Source organism: Pan paniscus, chromosome 3 (assembly GCF_029289425.2).
Source record: "Pan paniscus chromosome 3, NHGRI_mPanPan1-v2.0_pri, whole genome shotgun sequence".
In the NCBI taxonomy this organism is placed as follows: domain Eukaryota; kingdom Metazoa; phylum Chordata; class Mammalia; order Primates; family Hominidae; genus Pan; species Pan paniscus.
The window spans coordinates 97224963-97244721 of record NC_073252.2 but is presented as its reverse complement, the minus strand read 5'-3'; the positions used below and the strand labels follow the sequence as shown (position 1 = coordinate 97244721).

Below are 19759 nucleotides of genomic sequence, written 5' to 3'. Positions count from 1 at the left end.
TCACCATCGCCTGCAGCACTCTGGCTAACCAGGAGGCCCTGAGTCTGTCCACATGAACTCTTCATTACTACTACAAAGAGCATTTGAGAAAGCCAACACACTAAGGCTATCTATAAACAAGGAATCTCACTGAGTCTATGTCACTCCCCTGGCACCCCCATCAGACTAGTACTGGTACCCACTGCTGGGAGACTTAATCACAGGTCATATCTCTAGACCTCTTGCAGACATTCACCTGCGCCAGCCTGGAATGGGCAGCTAGACCCATTGGAGCAACAGCATTCACAGGGACTTCTACTCCTAGAGGAAGGAGAAGTTTACCACATCAAGGAACATTGCCTAAGACAAAAGAACCCAGACAGCAGGCCTTGAGTCCCAAATCTTTCTGCTGGTGGGAAGTCTCTTTCAGCAGAGGCACAGTTGGCGGTACTGGGCTCAGCAGGGAAAGTGTGCAGCTCCACCTCCACAATCAGGCAGCCCTGGTGCTCATGAAGAGTCTTGGAGAAGATTTCTTTTTTCCCTTATCCACCACTGTAGATACAGCTGGGGCTTTTCTCACAAGAGCTCAGTATGGATGCACCTACAGACCTCTCTGGAACACTTCAAGGTGACTGCATCCCCACAGAAGGAGCACCCTCCAAATGCAGGCCTACACAGGAGGCAGAGTCACAGTTTCTCTCCACTTGGAACATCAATATTCCTGCAGATGAAAGGAGGTACCTCTCTGATTTGAATAGCCAGAACACTGGGTCAGGAGTGTGTCTGAGAGGTGAACAGCTTTCCTGTGGGCCTGGCAGGGGAGGTGAAGTGGCTCTGGTCCTTCTCTCTGAGAAGACCTCAGTGTATTTCACTGAGTGCTCCCCCAGTCACATCTGTCAAGTCTGGGACCTCTGCCCACCATTAGGTATTGCATTTACCCACCTGCTTTAGCCACAGCTGGCTTTCACCTGTGGAAAGCTCTCCTATTGGGCTGAAGCCTGAACTATTCAACCCAGTAAATATAATACTGTGGGAAAAATAATAATAAATAAGTGTACAACATGGGGGAATTACATAAGCTTCAAGAGACCTCTGCCATTTCAACACTATAGGAGAGGGTGAACTTGCTCACACACTGAGCACATTGCTGCTACAACCAGCATCTGAGAAATTCATCACACAAAGACTCTCTGTAACTAAGTAACTCATAGAGAGTCTTCACCCCTGAGAGCACCAAGAGCCAAGTTATGCTACAGTAAACTATAAACATAAAAGTCACAACCTTAAGGTGGGAAAAAGAAATTTAAAAAAACAGTCAAAGCAAAAATAAATTCAAGGATAATCATGAAAAATAGTCTACCAACATGAGAAGGAACTACAAAAGTAATTCTGGTAATATGGCAAAACAGGGTTCTATAACACCCCCAAAACATTACACTAGCCCTTCATCAATGAATCCAAACCAAGATTAAATCTTTGAAGTACAAGATAAAGAATTTAAAAGGTTGATTATTAAGCTATCCAAGGAGATACCAGAGAAAGGTGAAAACCAATATAAAGAAACTTTTTTTAAAATTCAGGATATAAATAAAAAATTTTCTAAAGAGAGAGATATATTAAAGAAAAGCCAATCAGAACTTCTGGAAATGAAAGACACACTTACAGAATTACCAAATGCAGTGGAAAGTTTCAACAGTAGACTAGAACAAGGAGAGGAAAGAACTTCAGAACTCAATGACAAGGCATTCAAATTAACACGGTCACATAAAAATAGAGAAAAAAGAATAAAAACAAATGAGCAAAGTCATGAAGAAATATAAGATTGTGCAAAATGGTCAAATCTAAAAATAATTGGTGTTCCTGAGGGAGAAGAGAAAGCAAAAAGTTTGGAAAATTTATTTGAGGGAATAATTGAGGGAAACCTCCCTGGCCTTGCTAGAGAATTAGATATCCAAATACAAGAATTATAAAGAACTCCTGGGAGATTCATTGCAAAAACATCATCACCAAGGCATATACTCATCAGGCTATCTAGAATCAATATGAAGGAAAGAATTCTATGAGCAGTGAGACAAAAGCATTAGGTAACCTATAAAGAAAAACCTGTCAGACTAGCAGCAGACTTCTCAGCAAAAACCTTACAAGCCAGAGCGATTGGGGATTTATCTTTAGCCTCCTTAAACAGAATAACTGTCAGCTAAGAATTCTGTATGTAGCAAAACTGTTTTATAAATGAAGAAAAAATAAAGTCATTTTTAGACAAACAAACGCTGAGTGAATTTGTTACTATCAGACCAGCCCCACAAGAAATGCTAAAAGAAGTTCTAAGTCTTGAAACAAAAGCTCAATATGCACCAAAATAGAACCTCCTGAAAATTCACAAGGGCTATAAAACAACACAATGAAAAAACAAAGTATCTAGGTAAAAATTAACATGGTGAATGGAACAGTACCTCACATCTCAATATTAACATTGAATGTAAATGGCCTAAACGCTCCACTTAAAAGATTGGCAGAATGAGGCCAGGCATGGTGACTCACACCTGTAATTCTAGCACCTTAAGAGGCCAAAGCAGGTGGGCCGCCTGAGCCCAGGAGTTCAAGACTAGCCTAGGCAACATGGTGAAACATGTCTCTACCAAAAATACAAAAATTAGCTTGGCATGGTGACACATACCTGTAGTCCCAGTTACTCAGGAGGCTGAGGTGGGAGGATGGCTTGACCTCAGAAGGTGGAGGTTGCAGTGAGCCATGAACTTGCCACTGCACTCCAGCCTGGGTGACAGAGCCAGATCCTGTCTCAAAAAATACTAATAATGTAAGTTGGCAGAACTGACTTTAAAAATCACAAACTAAGTAACTGCTGTCTTCAAGAAACCCACATACACATAAAGATTCATATAAACTCAAAGTAAAGGGATGGTAAAAGATATTCCACACAAATGAAAACCAAAAGTGAGGAGGAGTAACTATTCTTATATCAGATGAAACAGACTTTAAAGCAACAACCAAAAGAAGACAGAAAGGATTATTATATAATGATAAAAAGATCATTCCAACAAGAAGATGTTACAATCCTAACTCTGTATGCACCAACACTGCAGTTCCCACATTCAAAAAAATAATTACTAATTGACTTAAGAAATGAGATAGACATCAACAATAATAATGGGGGACTTCAATATCCCACTGACAGCACTAGATAGATCACTGAGGCAGAAAGTCCACAAAGAAATAACAGATTTAAACTACACTCTAGAAGAAATGAACCTAACAGATATTTACAGAGCATTCTACCCAAGAACTGCAGAATATACATTCTTCTCATCAGCATATGGAACATTCTCCAAGATAGGTCATATGATAGGCCACAAAACAAGTCTCAATAAATATTAAAATATCAAAATTATATCAAGTATCTTCGCAGATTGGCAGAATGAAGCCAGGCATGGTGGAAGAAAACTTGAAATAAACTACAGGGGCACCCACCATTGCTGAGGCTTGAGTAGGGAAACAAAGCAGCCGGGAAGCTCGAACTGGGTGGAGCCCACTGCAGCTCAAGGAGGCCTGCCTGCCTCTGTAGACTCCACCTCTGGGGGCAGGGCATAGCCGAACAAAAGGCAGCAGAAACTTCTGCAGACTTAAATATCCCTGTCTGACAGCTTTGAAGAGAGTAGTGGTTCTCCCAACATGGAGCTTGAGATCTGAAAATGGACAGACTGCCTCATCAAGTGGGTCCCTGACCCCTGAGTAGCCTAACTGGGAGGCACCCCCCAGTAGGGGCCAACTGACACTTCACACAACAAGGTGCCCCTCTGAGATGAAGCGTCCAGAGGAACGATCAGGCAGCAACATTTGCTGTTCTGCAATATTCGCTGTTCTGCAGCCTCCACTGGTGATCCCTGGCAAATAGGGTCTGGAGTGGACCTCCAGCAAATTCCAAAAGACCTGCAGCTGAAGGTCCTGACTGTTAGAAGGAAAACTAACAAACAGAAAGGACATCCACACCAAAACCCCATCTGTACGTCACCATCATCAAAGACCAAAGGGAGATAAAACCACAAAGGTGGGGAAAAACCAGAGCAGAAAAGCTGAAAATTCTAAAAATCACAGCGCCTTATCTCCTCCAAAGGAACGCAGCTCCTCGCCAACAATGGAACAAAGCTAGACGGAGAATGACTTTGACGAGTTGAGAGAAGAAGCCTTCAGACGATCAAACTTCTCCAAGCTAAAGGAGGATGTTGGAATCCATTGCAAAGAAGCTAAAAACCTTGAAACAGATTCAACGAATGGATAACTAGAATAATTAGTGTAGAGAAGTCCTCAAATGACCTGATGGAGCTAAAAACCATGGCAGGAGAACTACGTGACACATGCACAACCTTCAGTAGCCAATTTGATCTACTGGAAGAAAGGGTATCAGTGATTGAATATCAAATGAATGAAATGAAGCAAGAAGAGAAGTCTAGAGAAAACTGAGTAAAAAGAAACTAACAAGGCCTCCAAAAAATATGGGACTATGTGAAAAGACCAAATCTATGTCTGATTGGTGTACCTGAAAGTGATGGGGAGAATGGAACCAAGTTGGAAAACACTCTGCAGGATATTATCCAGGAGAACTTCCCCAACCTAGCAAGGCAGGCCAACATTCAAATTCAGGAAATACAGAGAACGCCACAAAGATACTTCTTGAGAAGAGCAACTCCAAGACGCGTAATTGTCGAATTCACCAAAGTTGAAATGAAGGAAAAAATATTAAGGGCAGCCAGAGAGAAAGGTCGGGTTACCCACAAAGGGAAGCCCACCAAACTAACAGCTGATCTCTCAGCAGAAACTCTACAAGCCAGAAGAGAGTGGGGGCCAATATTCAACATTCTTAAAGAAAAGAATTTTCAACCCAGAATTTCATATCCAGCCAAACTAAGTTTCATAAGTGAAGGAGAAATAAAATCCTTTACAGACAAGCAAATGCTGAGAGATTCTGTCACCACCAGGCCTGCCTTACAAGAGCTCCTGAAGGATGCACTAAACATGGAAAGAAACAACCAGTACCAGCCACTGGAAAAAACATGCCAAACTGTAAAGACCATCGAGGCTAGGAAGAAACTGCATCAACTAACGAGCAAAATAACCAGCTAACATCATAATGACAGGATCAAATTCACACATAACAATATTAACCTTAAATGTAAATGGGCTACATGCTCCAATTAAAAGACACAGACTGGCAAATTGCATAAAGAGTCAAGACCCATCAGTGTGCTGTATTCAGGAGACCCATCTGATCTGCAGAGACACACATAGGCTCAAAATAAAGGGATGGAGGAAGATCTACCAAGCAAATGGAAAACAAAAAAAATCAGGGGTTGCACCCTAGTCTCTGATAAAACAGACTTTAAACCAACAAAGATCAAAAGAGACAAAGAAGGCCATTACATGATGGTAAAGAGATCAATACAACAAGAACAGCTAACTATCCGAAATATATATGCACCCAATACAGGAGCACCCAGATTCACAAAGCAAGTCCTTAGAGACCTACAAAGAGACTTAGACTCCCACACAATAATAATGGGAGACTTTAACACCCCACTGTCAACATTAGGCAGATCAACAAGACAGAAAGTTAACAAGAATATCCAGGAATTGAACTCAGCTCTGCACCAAGTGGACCTAATAGACATCTACAGAACTCTCCACCCCAAATCAACAGAATATACATTCTTCTCAGCACCACATCGCACTTATTCCAAAATTGACCACATAGTTGGAAGTAAAGCACTCCTCAGCAAATGTAAAAGAAAAGAAATTATAACAGTCTCTCAGACCACAGTGCAATAAAATTAGAACTCAGGATTAAGAAACTCACTAAAAACCTCTCAACTACATGGAAACTGAACTACCTGCTCCTAAAGGACTACTGGGTACATAACGAAATGAAGGCAGAAATAAAGATGTTCTTTGAAGCCAACAGAACAAAGACACAACATACCAAAGTCTCTGGGGCACATTTAAACCAGTGTGTAGAGGGAAATTTATAGCACTAAATGCCCACAAGAGAAAGCAGGAAAGATCCAAAATTGACACCCTAACATCACAATTAAAATAACTAGAGAAGCAAGAGCAAACACATTCAAAAGCTAGCAAAAGGCAAGAAATAACTAAGATCAGAGCAGAACTGAAGGAGATAGAGACACAAAAAAACCTTTCAAAAAATCAATGAATCCAGGAGCTGGTTTTTTGAAAAGATCAACAAAATTGATAGACTGCTAGCAAGACGAATAAAGAAGAAAAGACAGAAGAATCAAATAGACACAATAAAAAATGATGAAGGGGATATCACCACCAATCCAAGAGAGATACAAACTACCATCAGAGAATACTATAAACACCTCTACACAAATAAACTAGAAAATCTAGAAGAAATGGATAAATTCCCAGACACACACACAATCCCAAGACTAAACCAGGAAGAAGTTGAATCCCTGAATAGACCAATAACAGGCTCTGTAATTGAGGCAATAATTAATAGCCTACCAACCAAAAAAAGTCCGGGACTAGATGGATTCAGAGCCATATTCTACCAGAGGTACAAGGAGGAGCTGGTACCATTCCTTCTGAAACTATTCCAATCAATAGAAAAAGAGGAAATCCTCCCTAATTCATTTTATGAGGCCAGCATCATCCTGATGCCAAAGCCTGGCAGAGGCACAACAAAAAAAAGAGAATTTTAGACCAATATCCCTGATGAACATCCATGCAAAAATCCTCAATAAAATACTGGTAAACAGAATCCAGCAGCACATCAAAAACCTTATCCACTATGATCAAGTCGGCTTCATCCCTGGGATGCAAGGCTGGTTCAGCATATGCAAATCAATAAACATAATCCATCATATAAACAGAACCAAAGACAAAAACCACATGATTATCTCAATAGTTGCAGAAAAGGCCTTCAACAAAATTCAACAGCCCTTCATGATAAAAACTCTCAATAAATTAAGTATTGATGGGACATACCTCAAAATAATAAGAGCTATTTATGACAAAACCACAGCCAATATCATACTGAATGGGCAAAAACTGGAAGCATTCCCTTTGAAAACTGGCACAAGATAAGGATGCCATCTCTCACCACTCCTATTCAACAGTGTTGGAAGTTCTGGCCAGGGCAATTAGGCAGGAGAAAGAAATAAAGGGTATTCAATTAGGAAAAGAGGAAGTCAAACTGTCCCTGTTTGCAGATGACATGACTGTATATTTAGAAAACCCCATAGTCTCAGCCCAAAATCTCCTTAAGCTGATAAGCAACTTCAGCAAAGTCTCAGAATACAAAATCAATGTGCAAAAATCACAAGCATTCCTACACACCAATAACAGACAAACAGAGAGCCAAATCATGAGTGAACTCCGATTCACAATTGTGTCAAAGACAATAAAATACCTAGGAATCCAACTTACAAGGGATGTGAAGGACCTCTTTAAGGAGAACTACAAACCACTGCTCAACAAAATAAAAGAGGACACAAACAAATAGAAGAACATTCCATGCTCATGGATAGGAAGAATCAATATCATGAAAATGGCCATACTCCCCAAGATAATTTATAGATTTAATGCCATCCCCATCAAGCTACCAATGACTTTCTTCACAGATTTGGAAAAAACTACTTCAAAGTTCATATGGAACCTAAAAAGAGCCCGCATTGCCAAGACAATCCTAAGCCAAAAGAACAAAGCTGGAGGCATCATGCTACCTGACTTCAAACTATACTACAAGGCTACAGTAACCAAAACAGCATGGTACTGGTACCAAAACAGAGATATAGACCAATGGAACAGAACAGAGCCCTCAGAAATAATACCACACATCTACAACCATTTGATCTTTGAAAAACCTAACAAAAACAAGAAATGGGGAACTAATTCCATATTTAATAAATGGTGCTGGGAAAACTGGCTAGCCATATGTAGAAAGCTGAAACTGGATCCCTTCCTTACACCTTATACAAAAATTAATTCAAGATGGATTAAAGACTTAAACGTTAGACCTAAAACCATAAACACCCTAGAAGAAAACCTTGGCAATACCATTCAGGACGTAGGCATGGGCAAGGACTTCATGTCTGAAACACCAAAAGCAATGGCAACAGAAGCCAAAATTGACAAATGGGATCTAATTAAACGAAACAGCTTCTGCACAGCAAAAGAAACTACCACCAGACTGAACAGGCAACCTATAGAATGGGAGAAAATTTTTGCAATCTACCCATCTGACAAAGGTCTAATATCCAGAATCTACAAAGAACTTAAACAAATTTACAAGAAAAAATCAAACAACCCCATCAAAAAGTGGGCAAAGGATATGAACAGACACATCTCAAAATAAGACATTTATGCAGCCAACAGACACTTCTCAAAATAAGACATTTATGCAGCTAACAGACACATGAAAAAATGCTCATCATCACTGGCCATCAGAGAAATGCAAATCAAAACCACAATGAGATACCATCTCACAACAGTTAGAATGGTGATCATTAAAAAGTCAGGAAACAACAGGTGCTGGAGAGGATGTGGAGAAATAGGAACACTTGACACTGTTGGTGGGACTGTAAACTAGTTCAACCATTATGGAAGACAGTGTGGCGATTCCTCAAGGATCTAGGACTAGAAATACCATTTGACCCAGCCATCCCATTACTGGGTATATACCCAAAGGATTGTAAATCATGCTGCTATAAAGACACATGCACACGTATGTTTATTGCGGCACTATTCACAATAGCAAAGACTTGGAACCAACCCAAATGCCCATCCATGATAGAGTGGATTAAGAAAATGTGGCACATATACACCATGGAATACTATGCAGCCATAAAAAAGGATGAGTTCATGTCCTTTGTAGGGACATGGATGAAGCTGGAAACCATCATTCTCAGCAAACTATCGCAAGGACAGAAAACCAAACACCACATGTTCTCACTCATAGGTGGGAATTGAACAATGAGAACACTTGGACACAGGAAGGGAAACATCACACACCAGGGTCTGTCATAGGATGGGGGGAGGGGGGAGGGATAGCATTAGGAGATATACCTAATGTAAATGACGAGTTAATGGGTGCAACACACCAACATGGCACATGTATACATATGTAACAAACCTGCACATTGTGCACATGTACCCTAGAATTTAAAGTATAATAATAAAATAAAAAAAGAAAGAAACTACAAAAGGAACACCAAGAAATATACAAATACATGGAAATTTAAAAATCTACTCCTGAATGATATTCAGGTTAACAATGAAATCAAGATAGAAATTTAAAAATTCTTTGAAATGAATGATAATAATGACACAAGTTCTCAAAACTTTTAAAATACAGCAAAAGCAGTGCTAAGAGGAAAATTTATAGCACCCTAAATGCCTACATCACAAGGATCACAAATTGACAACCTGTCATCACACCTCAAGGAACTAGAGAAACATAAACAAACTGAACCTAAAGCTAGCAGAAGAAAAGAAATAACAATGATCAGTGCAGAACTGAATGAAACTGAAACAAAGAAAAAAATACAAAAAATAAATGAAACAAAAAACTAGTTCTCTGAAAAGATAAACATAATTGGCTGGGCACGGTGGCTCACATCTGTAATCCCAGCACTCTGAGAGGCCAAGATGGGAGGATCACCTGAGGTCAGGAGTTTGAGACCAGCCTGGCCAACATGGCAAAACTCTGTCTTTACTAAAAATACAAAAATTAGCCAGGTGTGGTGGTCGGTGCCTGTAATCCCAGCTACTCAGGAGGCTGAGGCAGGAGAATTGCTTGAAACCTGGAGGTGGAGGTTGCAGTGAGTCAAGATCACACCACTGCACTCCAGTCTGGATGACAGAATGAAACTCTGTCTTAAAAAATAATAATAAAAAGAAAAAGAAAAGAGAAAAGAGAAATGAAATTTATTGACCATCTAGATTAATGAAGAAATAGAGAGAGGATTCAAATAATCTCAATTAGAAATGAAACTGGAAACATGACAACCAACACCACAGAAATATAAAAGATCATTCAAGATTACTATGAACACCTCTATGCTCACAAACTAGAAAACCTAGAGGAAATGGATAAATTTATTGGAAACATATAATCCTCCTAGATTAAATCAGGAAGAAATTGAATCCCTGAACAGACCAATAACAAGCAGCGAGATTGAATCAGTAATTTAAAAAAAAAAAAACTGCCAACCAAGAAAAAGCCCATGGCCAGATGGATTCATGGCGGAATTCTACCAGACATTGAATGAATTGGTACCAATGTTATCAAAGTTATTTAAAAGATTGAGTAAAAGAGAATCCTCATTGAATGACTCTGTGAAGCCAGTATCACCCTGATACCAAAATCATGAAAGGACACAATGAGAAAAGAAAACTGTGGATCAATATTACTGATGAACATAGATGCAAATGTCCTCAACAAAATGCTAGCTAAACAAATACAACAGCACATCAAAAAGATAATATACCATGATCAAGTGGGTTTCATCTCAATGATGCAGGGATGGTTGAACATAAGTCAATAAATGTGATACATCACATAAACAGAATTAAAAACAAAAATCACATGATCACCTCAATAGGTGCACAAAAAAGCATTAGACAAAATCCAACATCCCTTTACGATTAAAACCCTCAGCACAATTGGCATAAAGGGGACATACCTTAATGTAATAAAAGACAATAAAAGACAAACCCACGGTCAACATTATGCTGAATGGGGAAAAGCTGAAAGCATTTTCCTTGAGAAGTGGAAAAAGACAAGGATGCCCATTTTCACCACTTCTCTTCAACATAGTACTGGAAGTCCTAGTCAGAGCAATCAGGCAAGAGAAAGAACTAAAAGGCATCCAAATCTGAAAAGAAGAAGTCAAACTATCACTCTTCACCAATGATATGAACATATTCTTAGAAAACCCTAAAGACTCCTCCAAAAGACTCCTAGATTTGACAAACACATTCAGTAAACTCTCAGGCTACAAAATTAATGTACACAAATCACTATCACTGCTATACACCAACAATAAAGCTGATAATCAAATAAAGAACTCAATCCCTTTTACAACAGCTGCCAAAATAAAATAAAATACTTAGGAATATACTTAACCAAGGAGGTGAAAGATGTCTGCAAGGAGAACCTAAAACCACTGATGAAAGAAATCATAGATGATATGAACAAATGTAAACACACCCTATGCTCATGAATGGGAAGAATCAATATTGTGAAAATAACCTTACAGCCCAAAGCAATCTACAGATTCAATTCAATTCCCATCAAAATACTAACATTATTTTTCACAGACTTAGAAAAAACAATTCTAAAATTCATATGGAACCAAAAAAGAGCCCAAATAGCCAAAACAATCATAAGCAAAAAGAACAAATCTAGAAGCATCACATTACCAGACTTCAAGTATCCTACAAGGTTATAGTTAACAAACATCATGGTACTGGTATAAAAGCAGGCACATAGATCAATGGAACAGATAGAAAACCCGGAAATCAAGCCAAATACTTACAAACAACTGATCTTCAAGCAAACAAAAACATAAATTGGGGAAGGGACACCCTACTTAGTAAATTGTGCTGGGAAAACTAGCTAGCCACATGTAGAAGAATGAAACTGGATCCCTATCTCTCACCTTGTACAAGAATCAATTCAAGATAGATCGATGACTTAAATCTGAGACCCAAAACCTTACAAACTACTCGTCAATAACTTTGGAAAAACTCTTCTGGATATTGGTCTTGGCAAAGAATTATTGACTAAAATCCCAAAAGCAAATGCAACAAAAACAAAAATAAACAAATGGGACCTAATTAAATTAAACAGCTTCTGCACAGCAAAAGACATAATCATCAGAGCAAACAGGCAGCCCACAGAATGGGAGAAAATATTTGCAAACCTTCCATCCACAAAGGATTAATATCCAGAATCTACATGGAACTCAAATAAATCAATAAGAATAAACAAACAATTCCAACAAAAAGTGTGCAAGTGACATAGACATTTCTCAAAAGAAGATATGCAAATGGCCAATAAACATATAAAAATACTCAACATCATTAATAATCAAAGAAATGCAAATTAAGACCACAATGAGATACTACATTACTCCTGCAAGAATGGCCATTATTAAAAAGTTAAAAAAACAATAGACGTTGGCATGGATGTGGTGAACAGGGAACACTTATACACTGCTAATGGAAATGTAAATTGGTATAACCACTATGGAAAACAGTATGGAGAGTCTTTAAAAAAAAAAGTCAATCTACCATTCAGTTCAGCAATTTCACTACTGGGTATCTACCCAAAGGAAAAGAAGTCATTATATGAATAAGACACCTGCATGTGTATGTTTGTTGCAGCACAGTTCACAATTGCAACGATATAGAACCAACCTAAGTTCCCATCAACCAATGAGTGGATAAAGAAAGTGTGGTATATACACACTGTGGAATACTACTCAGACACAAAAAGGAACAAAACAATTTATTTTTGCAGCAACTTGGATGGAGCTGGAGGCCATTGATTATTGTAAGTGAAGTAACTCAGGAATAAAAAACCAAATAGCATATGTTCTTACTTATAAGTGGAAGCTAAGCTATGAATACACAAAGGCATACAGAGTGCTATAATGAATTTGGAGACTCATAAGGAATCAAACTTGACTTATAGAGCCAATAAAAGCCGCTTGGGAAAACTAGCCTCATACCTTGTCTACACAATCCCTGTACAGTGTTCTTGACCTGTGGTAAGCAGAAAATGTCACTTTCTGACAGGCCCAGGAGCCCCAAGTTATCTTGGTATCTGAAGAGGAGAGAAATTTACCTTTAAAGTATACGAATTTGATAGTACAAACCCATTGCTGGGTTCTGCTTAAAAAAAAAAATAAAGGCTTATCTGATATTCCTTTTATGGAACAAAGATACATCAAAGCTAATTTTAAAACCCTATGTGGCAAATAATTCTTCTTGCTGCACTTTATACAAATAATCGGGCCAAGTATAAGACTAAAGCTTACTTTTGCAAACAAATGGGTCCTATTATGATTTGTCTTTAGTAAAAATGGAAGACTGGAAAGAGAAAAGTTATGTTTCAAAAACTATGGCACATCTGTTATTATAATATATTCTAGTCTCGTCGGTTGTTTTTTAGGTTTTTTTTCTGCACTTTAGACTGACTTTTCTTATTCCTGTAAACCAACAGTGATCTCTGGCTGCTGCTCAAAAGAAACAAGAGGGATAGGTAATGTAAAAACCTGGATCAATATTCTAGTTCTGGGCACACATTGGAATTAGCTAGCAATCCCATATCAGCTTGGTTTCAACAGTTGCTCAGTTCATGGAAAGCCTTCTTATTTAGTTTATTTGGGATAGTGTTGCTTATTTGCTTTACTGTTGTGGAATATATTGCTGTTGTACTCTTTGTGTAGGAATGCAGGATAAGCTTACTCAATGTTTTCTTAAATTGAACACTTATTAATCTTCCAGATATCATCTTTTGTCAGAATTCAGAGTTATGAATGACCCTCAGTATATGGATGCCTTGTGACTGAGCTCCTCTCTACCTCAAATACAAGAGATCCTAATAGTTAGGCATGAATATCATTGCCCCTATTCAGCCTGAAGAAGAAGTTACAGAAGATGGATCTTTGTCCCTCAACAACCCTTAGGATTAAGGGTTCTCTTGTAAAAGGGAGGGGGGAAATATGTCAGATGATTGCCAGTCTCAACCCAGAGAGATTCCATCCTGAATAGGCACTGGGTAAAATAAGGCCAAGACCTATAGGGCTGCATTCCCAGGAGGTTAGGTGTTCTTAGTCACAGGATAAGACGGAGGGTTGACACAATATGCAGGTCACAAAGACCTTGCTGATAAAACAGGCTGTTGTAAGAAGCTGGCCAAAACCCACCAAAACCAAGATGTTGTTGAAAGTGATCTCTAGTTGTCCTCACTGCTCATTATACACTAATTATAATACATTACCATGCTAAAAAGACACTCCCACCAGTGCCATGACAGTTTACAAATGCCATGGCAACATCAGGAAGTTACCTTAAATGGTCAAAAAAGGGAGAAACCCTCAGTTTCAGGAATTTCCCACTTTTTTCTCGGGAAGTTCATGAATAATCCACCCCTTGTTTAGCATATAATCAAGAAATAACTAAAAGTATACTCAGTTGAACAGCCCATGTTTCCATTCTTTTATTCCTGTACTCTCTTAATAAATTTGCTTTCATTTAAAAAAAATGAATTCACTACTATATAATTCATCCATGTAACCAAAAACAACTTGTTCCCCAAAAGCTGTTGAAATAAAAATACATTTTTAAAAAATAGAAATTAAACAAATAATAAAATAAACAAAAGGTCTGAATAGACATTTCTTAAAATAAGACATAAAGATTGCCAACACGTATATAAAAATGTGCTCAATATCATTGATCATCAGAAAAATGCAAATCAAAGGTACAATGAGATATCATCTCACCTCAATGAGATGTCTTTTATCCAAAGGAGAGGCAATAGCAAATTCTGTTGAGGATGTAGAGAAAAGGGAACTCTTGTTCACTGTTGGTGGCAATGTAAATTAGTACAGTCACTATAGAGAACAGTGTGGAGTTTCCTTAAAATACTAAAAACAGAACTACCATGTGATCCAACAATCCCACTGCTAGGTATATACACAAAAGCGAAGAAGTCAATATATCCCAGAGATATCTGCACTGCCATTTTTATCACAGCACTATTAATATAGCCAAGGTTTGGAATCAACCTAAGTGTCTATCAACAGGTGAATGGATAAAGAAAATGGAGTATATATATACAGTGGAGTACTATTCAGCCATAAAAAAGAATGAAGTCTTGTCATTTGCCACAACATAAATGAAACTGGCAGACATTATGTTCAATGAAATAAGCCAGGCCCAAAACAGACAAATTTCACAAGTTCTCACTGATTCATGGCAGGTAAAAACTAAATCAATTGAACTCATGGAAATAGAGGGTAGAATGATGGTTGCCAGTGGCTGGGAAGGGTAGTGGGAAAGGGTAGCAGAGGATGCCCTGATGGTTAATAGGTTCAAAAATATAGTTAGATAAAATGAACAAGATCTAGTATTTGAAACTACAACAGGAGAGTCAACAATAACTTGTTGTATATTTTAAAATAACCAAAAGAGTGGAATTTGAATGTTCCTAACACAAAGAAATGACAAATGCCTGAGGTGATAGATACCCTATTTACCTTGAGGTGACTATTACACATTGTATGCCTGTATTAAAATATCTCATGTACCCCATAAATATGTATACCTAATATGTACCCATAAAAAATTAAAAATAATGTTTTTTTAAATAAAAGATGATGTTATCCTCCTCAAAGTATGTCCTCATGTCCCTACATGGTTTCTAGGCCAATAAATAAGGTCAACAATCAAATCTCAGCTTGACTAGGGAACCAGTTCACCAAAAAATCACTATAGGACCCAACTCATATGTACCTGCAGGAATAGAAAAACCATATTAGACATCAATCATGAGCATGCTCAGCCAGGGGAGCAGAATATAAAGGAGAGGTTGTTGAAATTGGGGCAATCTCCTGCAACTGAGGAAGTAGTACCCCAAGAAAGACATCTGGAATCAGTTCTGTGCCACTGGGATAGCTCCTTTAAAATTGGGGGCAGAGGGGAAATTATGGCCTACAACAAATCAGGTGAAGATTCCAGAAATGCTTTGGAAGAGTGCTAAGGAAGAAGTCAAGAGGCTCAGAGAGGTAGGAATGTTCAACTGGACCTATCATATGAGACCTGAAAATCCAGAAGATGACCGTGTTTCTCAAGAGAATCAAAAGGGAACACCCCTTTTACTAAAGCAATAAGAAATGCAAAGTGGTGCAAGGGCTGGGGATGAAGGGCACTGGCCTCATTGAGAGGCTTGGCAGTGTCTATGCTTTGTACACCAGGGATAATGATAGGGAAGCCCCTAGGATTCAGGGATGATAGGATTATGAAACAGCAGAGGCCAGGAGGCACTACTTAGCCATCAAGAGAAAGACAGATGTAATTATCCAAATAGGTAACAAAGGTTGAATGGAAACCAGGGGGCTGTGACATACAGGGATCTATACTGATGGTTAATAGATCATGGTGTGCCTAGATCTAAGATGGATGAGGGTACTGCCTGACCTGCACACCCAAAAGAAGATCAATAATCAGTGAGCCAAAGGCTGATGTCAGCTGCCACAATAGAAAATTATAATCTCTATATCCAGTTTCCAAACCTAACCCAGTTCTCAAATCCAGAGCCCATCAGTTGAAGCAAGGCTAGGTCCTCTGCAGAAAGAACCCAACACACAGTAATTGTATACATTATCAATTCCCTCAGACCTTCCCTAGACTGATAAACCAGTATTAATATATATGGGGAAAGGGGAAATGCTTGTATTTATTTATTTATTTATTTATTTATTTTGAGATAGGGTCTCACTCTGTCACCCAGGCTAGAGTGCAGTGGCACATTCATAGTTCACTGCAACCTCAAACTCCTGGGCTCGAGCAGTCCTTCCACCTCAGCTTCCCAAGTAGCTGGGACTACAGGGACTTGCTATAAAGCCTGGCTAATTTTTTTTTTTTTTTTTTGTAGAGGCAGGATCTTGCTATTTTGCCCAGGCTGGTCTTGAACCCCTAGTCTTAAGCAATTCTCCCAAATTGGCCTTCCAAAGTGCTGGGATTACAGGCCTGTGCTACCACGCCTGGCCAGAAATACCCATATCTTTAAAGAACTCTCAGATGCAGAGTCTGAGCTGACATTGCCACCAAAGTAACCCAAATGCTAGCATGGGTCCTTCATTCTGTGAATGAGGAGGCATCCCAGTTAACTAAAAAATTTATTGGGGGTGAGGGAAGGAGAGGATCAATGAATTAAAAATTTTTGCAATGTTTTATGTGAAAGCTTTTTATTTGGCCACATGTATTGTTGGTTACCTTCTCAACAATGAAAAAATAAAGAGAAACATGAATTCAAGAGTCCACCCCCCTGGTTACAGTTGTACTTAACCAGGAAGACAAATATAGATTGTCATCACTTGTAGACCTTCATTCCAAAAAAAAAGTGTTTGGTTGCTTCCATGTACAAAGGAATAAATACTTGTATTTTGCTGATTATTTTGTAATCAACAAGTAATAATTTATAGCAGGCTTGCGGAAAACATGAAAACTTGAATTGTAGCATTCCCTTGGTAGAGTTACTAATTTGGTAGATGCCATAGTTTCAATATGTCCCCAAAATTACAATTTCCTGTGCAAAAGATGGAGTAAAATTTTCTGCAAGTGGAGAACTTGGAAGTGGCAACATTGTTACAAACAAGTAATGACAATAAAGAAGGGGCTGTTGCCATAAAGATGAATGAGCCAGTTCAGCTAACTTGTTGAAAACCTCATCTCCAAAGCAACAGTGTTGGAAGATAGAACCTAAAAGGAGGTGTTTAGCTCATGAGGGCTCCACCTTCATGAATTAATTAATGCTATTATAAAAGGGTGAGCCCAATTCTCATTTGTCTCCTTTCCTCTCCTGCTCTTCTGCCATGTGGGGACACAATGTTTCTCCTCTCTGGAGGATGCAGTGCTCAAGGCACCATCTTGAAAGCAGAGAGACTGAGCCCTAACCTGACCGTGCCTTGATTTTAGACCTGCCAGCCTCTAGAACTGTGAGAGAATAAATTTCTGTTCTTTATAAATTACCCAGTCTGTGAAATACCATTATAGCAGCACAAAACAGACTAAGACAACAGGCTACTACTTCAGATCCGCTCTGTCTGTACCACACCTTGTATTCTACTTCTACCATAACACCTATCACACAGATGGAAGTAATGTATTGATTTATGTACTGGTCTCTATTTGTTGTCTATTGGTGCATAACAGATTACCTCAAAACCTAGTGTCCCAGAACAACCACATTTATTCTCTCACAGTTTCTGTAAGTCAGGAATTCAGGAGCAGCTTGATGTACTAGTGCAGGGTTTACCATGAGGTTGCAGTGAAAGGTTGACTGGGACTGTAGTCTTTGAAGACTTGCCTGAGGCCAGAGGATCTGTTTTCCAAAGACCGTCATTTGGTTGGCAAATTAGTGCTGGCTGTTTGTGAAGGTCTTCAGTTTTACCACCTGTGCCTCTTCACAGTGCTGCTTGAGTGTCTTTGTGATATGAAAGCTGACTTCTCCCAGAAACAGTGAGAAGTCACAATGTATTTTATGACATAGCCTCAGATGTCACACACTGTCATCTCCACAACATCTTATTAGTTGCACAGTCAGCCCTATTCAACGTGAGAGATAGGCCTGCTGGGACAACAGTTCAAGCAGGTGAACCTACACAGCATGAAAGTATCACACATTTCCTTAGTGCAGCTAACCCTGTGTGACCAGGGCTTCAACACATACCACTGTGACCACAACCTAGCCATGAGCATGAGCCTCACCAGCATGTCCAAAATGCTAAAATACAATGATGGCAGTGAAGACATCACTACATGGAGGGCTGAAGGTACTATGGATCTCTTGGTGCTAGAATTTGAAGCACTAAATCAAGAGAACTTTTAGACTGTGAATTGAAGTTAATGACTCTAGATGTTGAGCAACTTGAAATTCCAGAACAAGAGTACAGCTGTGTAATAAAGATGCATTCTAGTGAATTTGTTCATATATGCCAAGATCTCAGTCATATTGGAGAGTCTGTTATAATTTCTTGTGCAAAAGATGGAATGAAATTTTCTGCAAATGGAGAACTTGGACATGGAAACATTGCCACAAACAAGTAATTACAATAAAGAAGAGGAGGCTGTGGCCATAATGATGAATGGGCCAGTTCAGCTAACTTTTGCACTAAGTTACTTAAATTTCTTTATAACAGGCACTCCCTTCTCTCTTCCCAGTAACACTCAGTATGTCTGCAGATGCACCCCTTGCTGTAGAGTATAAGATTGCTAGATATGGAACATTTAAAGTATTATTTGGCTCCCAAAATTGAGGATGAAAAAGGATTTTAGAAATTCTTAGAATCCAAGAAAATAAAACTAAGCTCTTTGAAAATTGCTTCTGAGATTCCAGCGTGTACTGAAGTCATTTCCATCAAAAAATTTATGCCTCTGAATACACAGGTAGATGCGGTTTTCTGTAAATAACATATTTTTTCATCTATCTTCTAGAATCTATTTAAAGTACAAAATCCAAAGTCAAATCTGGTCTCATTAACCTAGAGAGATACCTGCTTTACTTACAAATATTCCTTCTGATTTTTATAACAAGAGGGTTATAAAAGGGATCTTGACTCTAAATGCAATTTTTAAGAATTGTGTTTCTGATTTAAATAAAGTTTAATCTGAATTTTAAATGTCAAAAAAGAAACTACTATAGCACATTGGCAGAGTAATTTTGTCTTTTGAATCTACTAATAAAAAATGCAGTTTGTATTTTGTATGTCTGTTTTTATTTACGATTTTACATTTCTAACAACTAATTTTATTATATTTTACACAAAGTACCAGTCCACAATACACTGAAAATAAAACAAACAAAAAGTCATCCTTCACTATGGATCACTCGAGAAAGACTGTCCTAAACCACAGATATGCTGCAAATTGAATGGAAGATACATGAACAGGCATGACTTGAGTCCTGGGGGGAATTAGCAGGTGCTTTATTTTTATGATGGTCCGGGGAGCA

The 19759-nt window shown here is 38.5% G+C and overlaps 1 pseudogene; it reads left to right on the top strand.

Moving 5' to 3' along the window:
- The first annotated feature begins 570 nt into the window (after positions 1–570).
- On the top strand, positions 571–19083 carry LOC100995848 (proliferating cell nuclear antigen-like; annotated as a pseudogene).
- Positions 19084–19759: the final 676 nt, after the last annotated feature.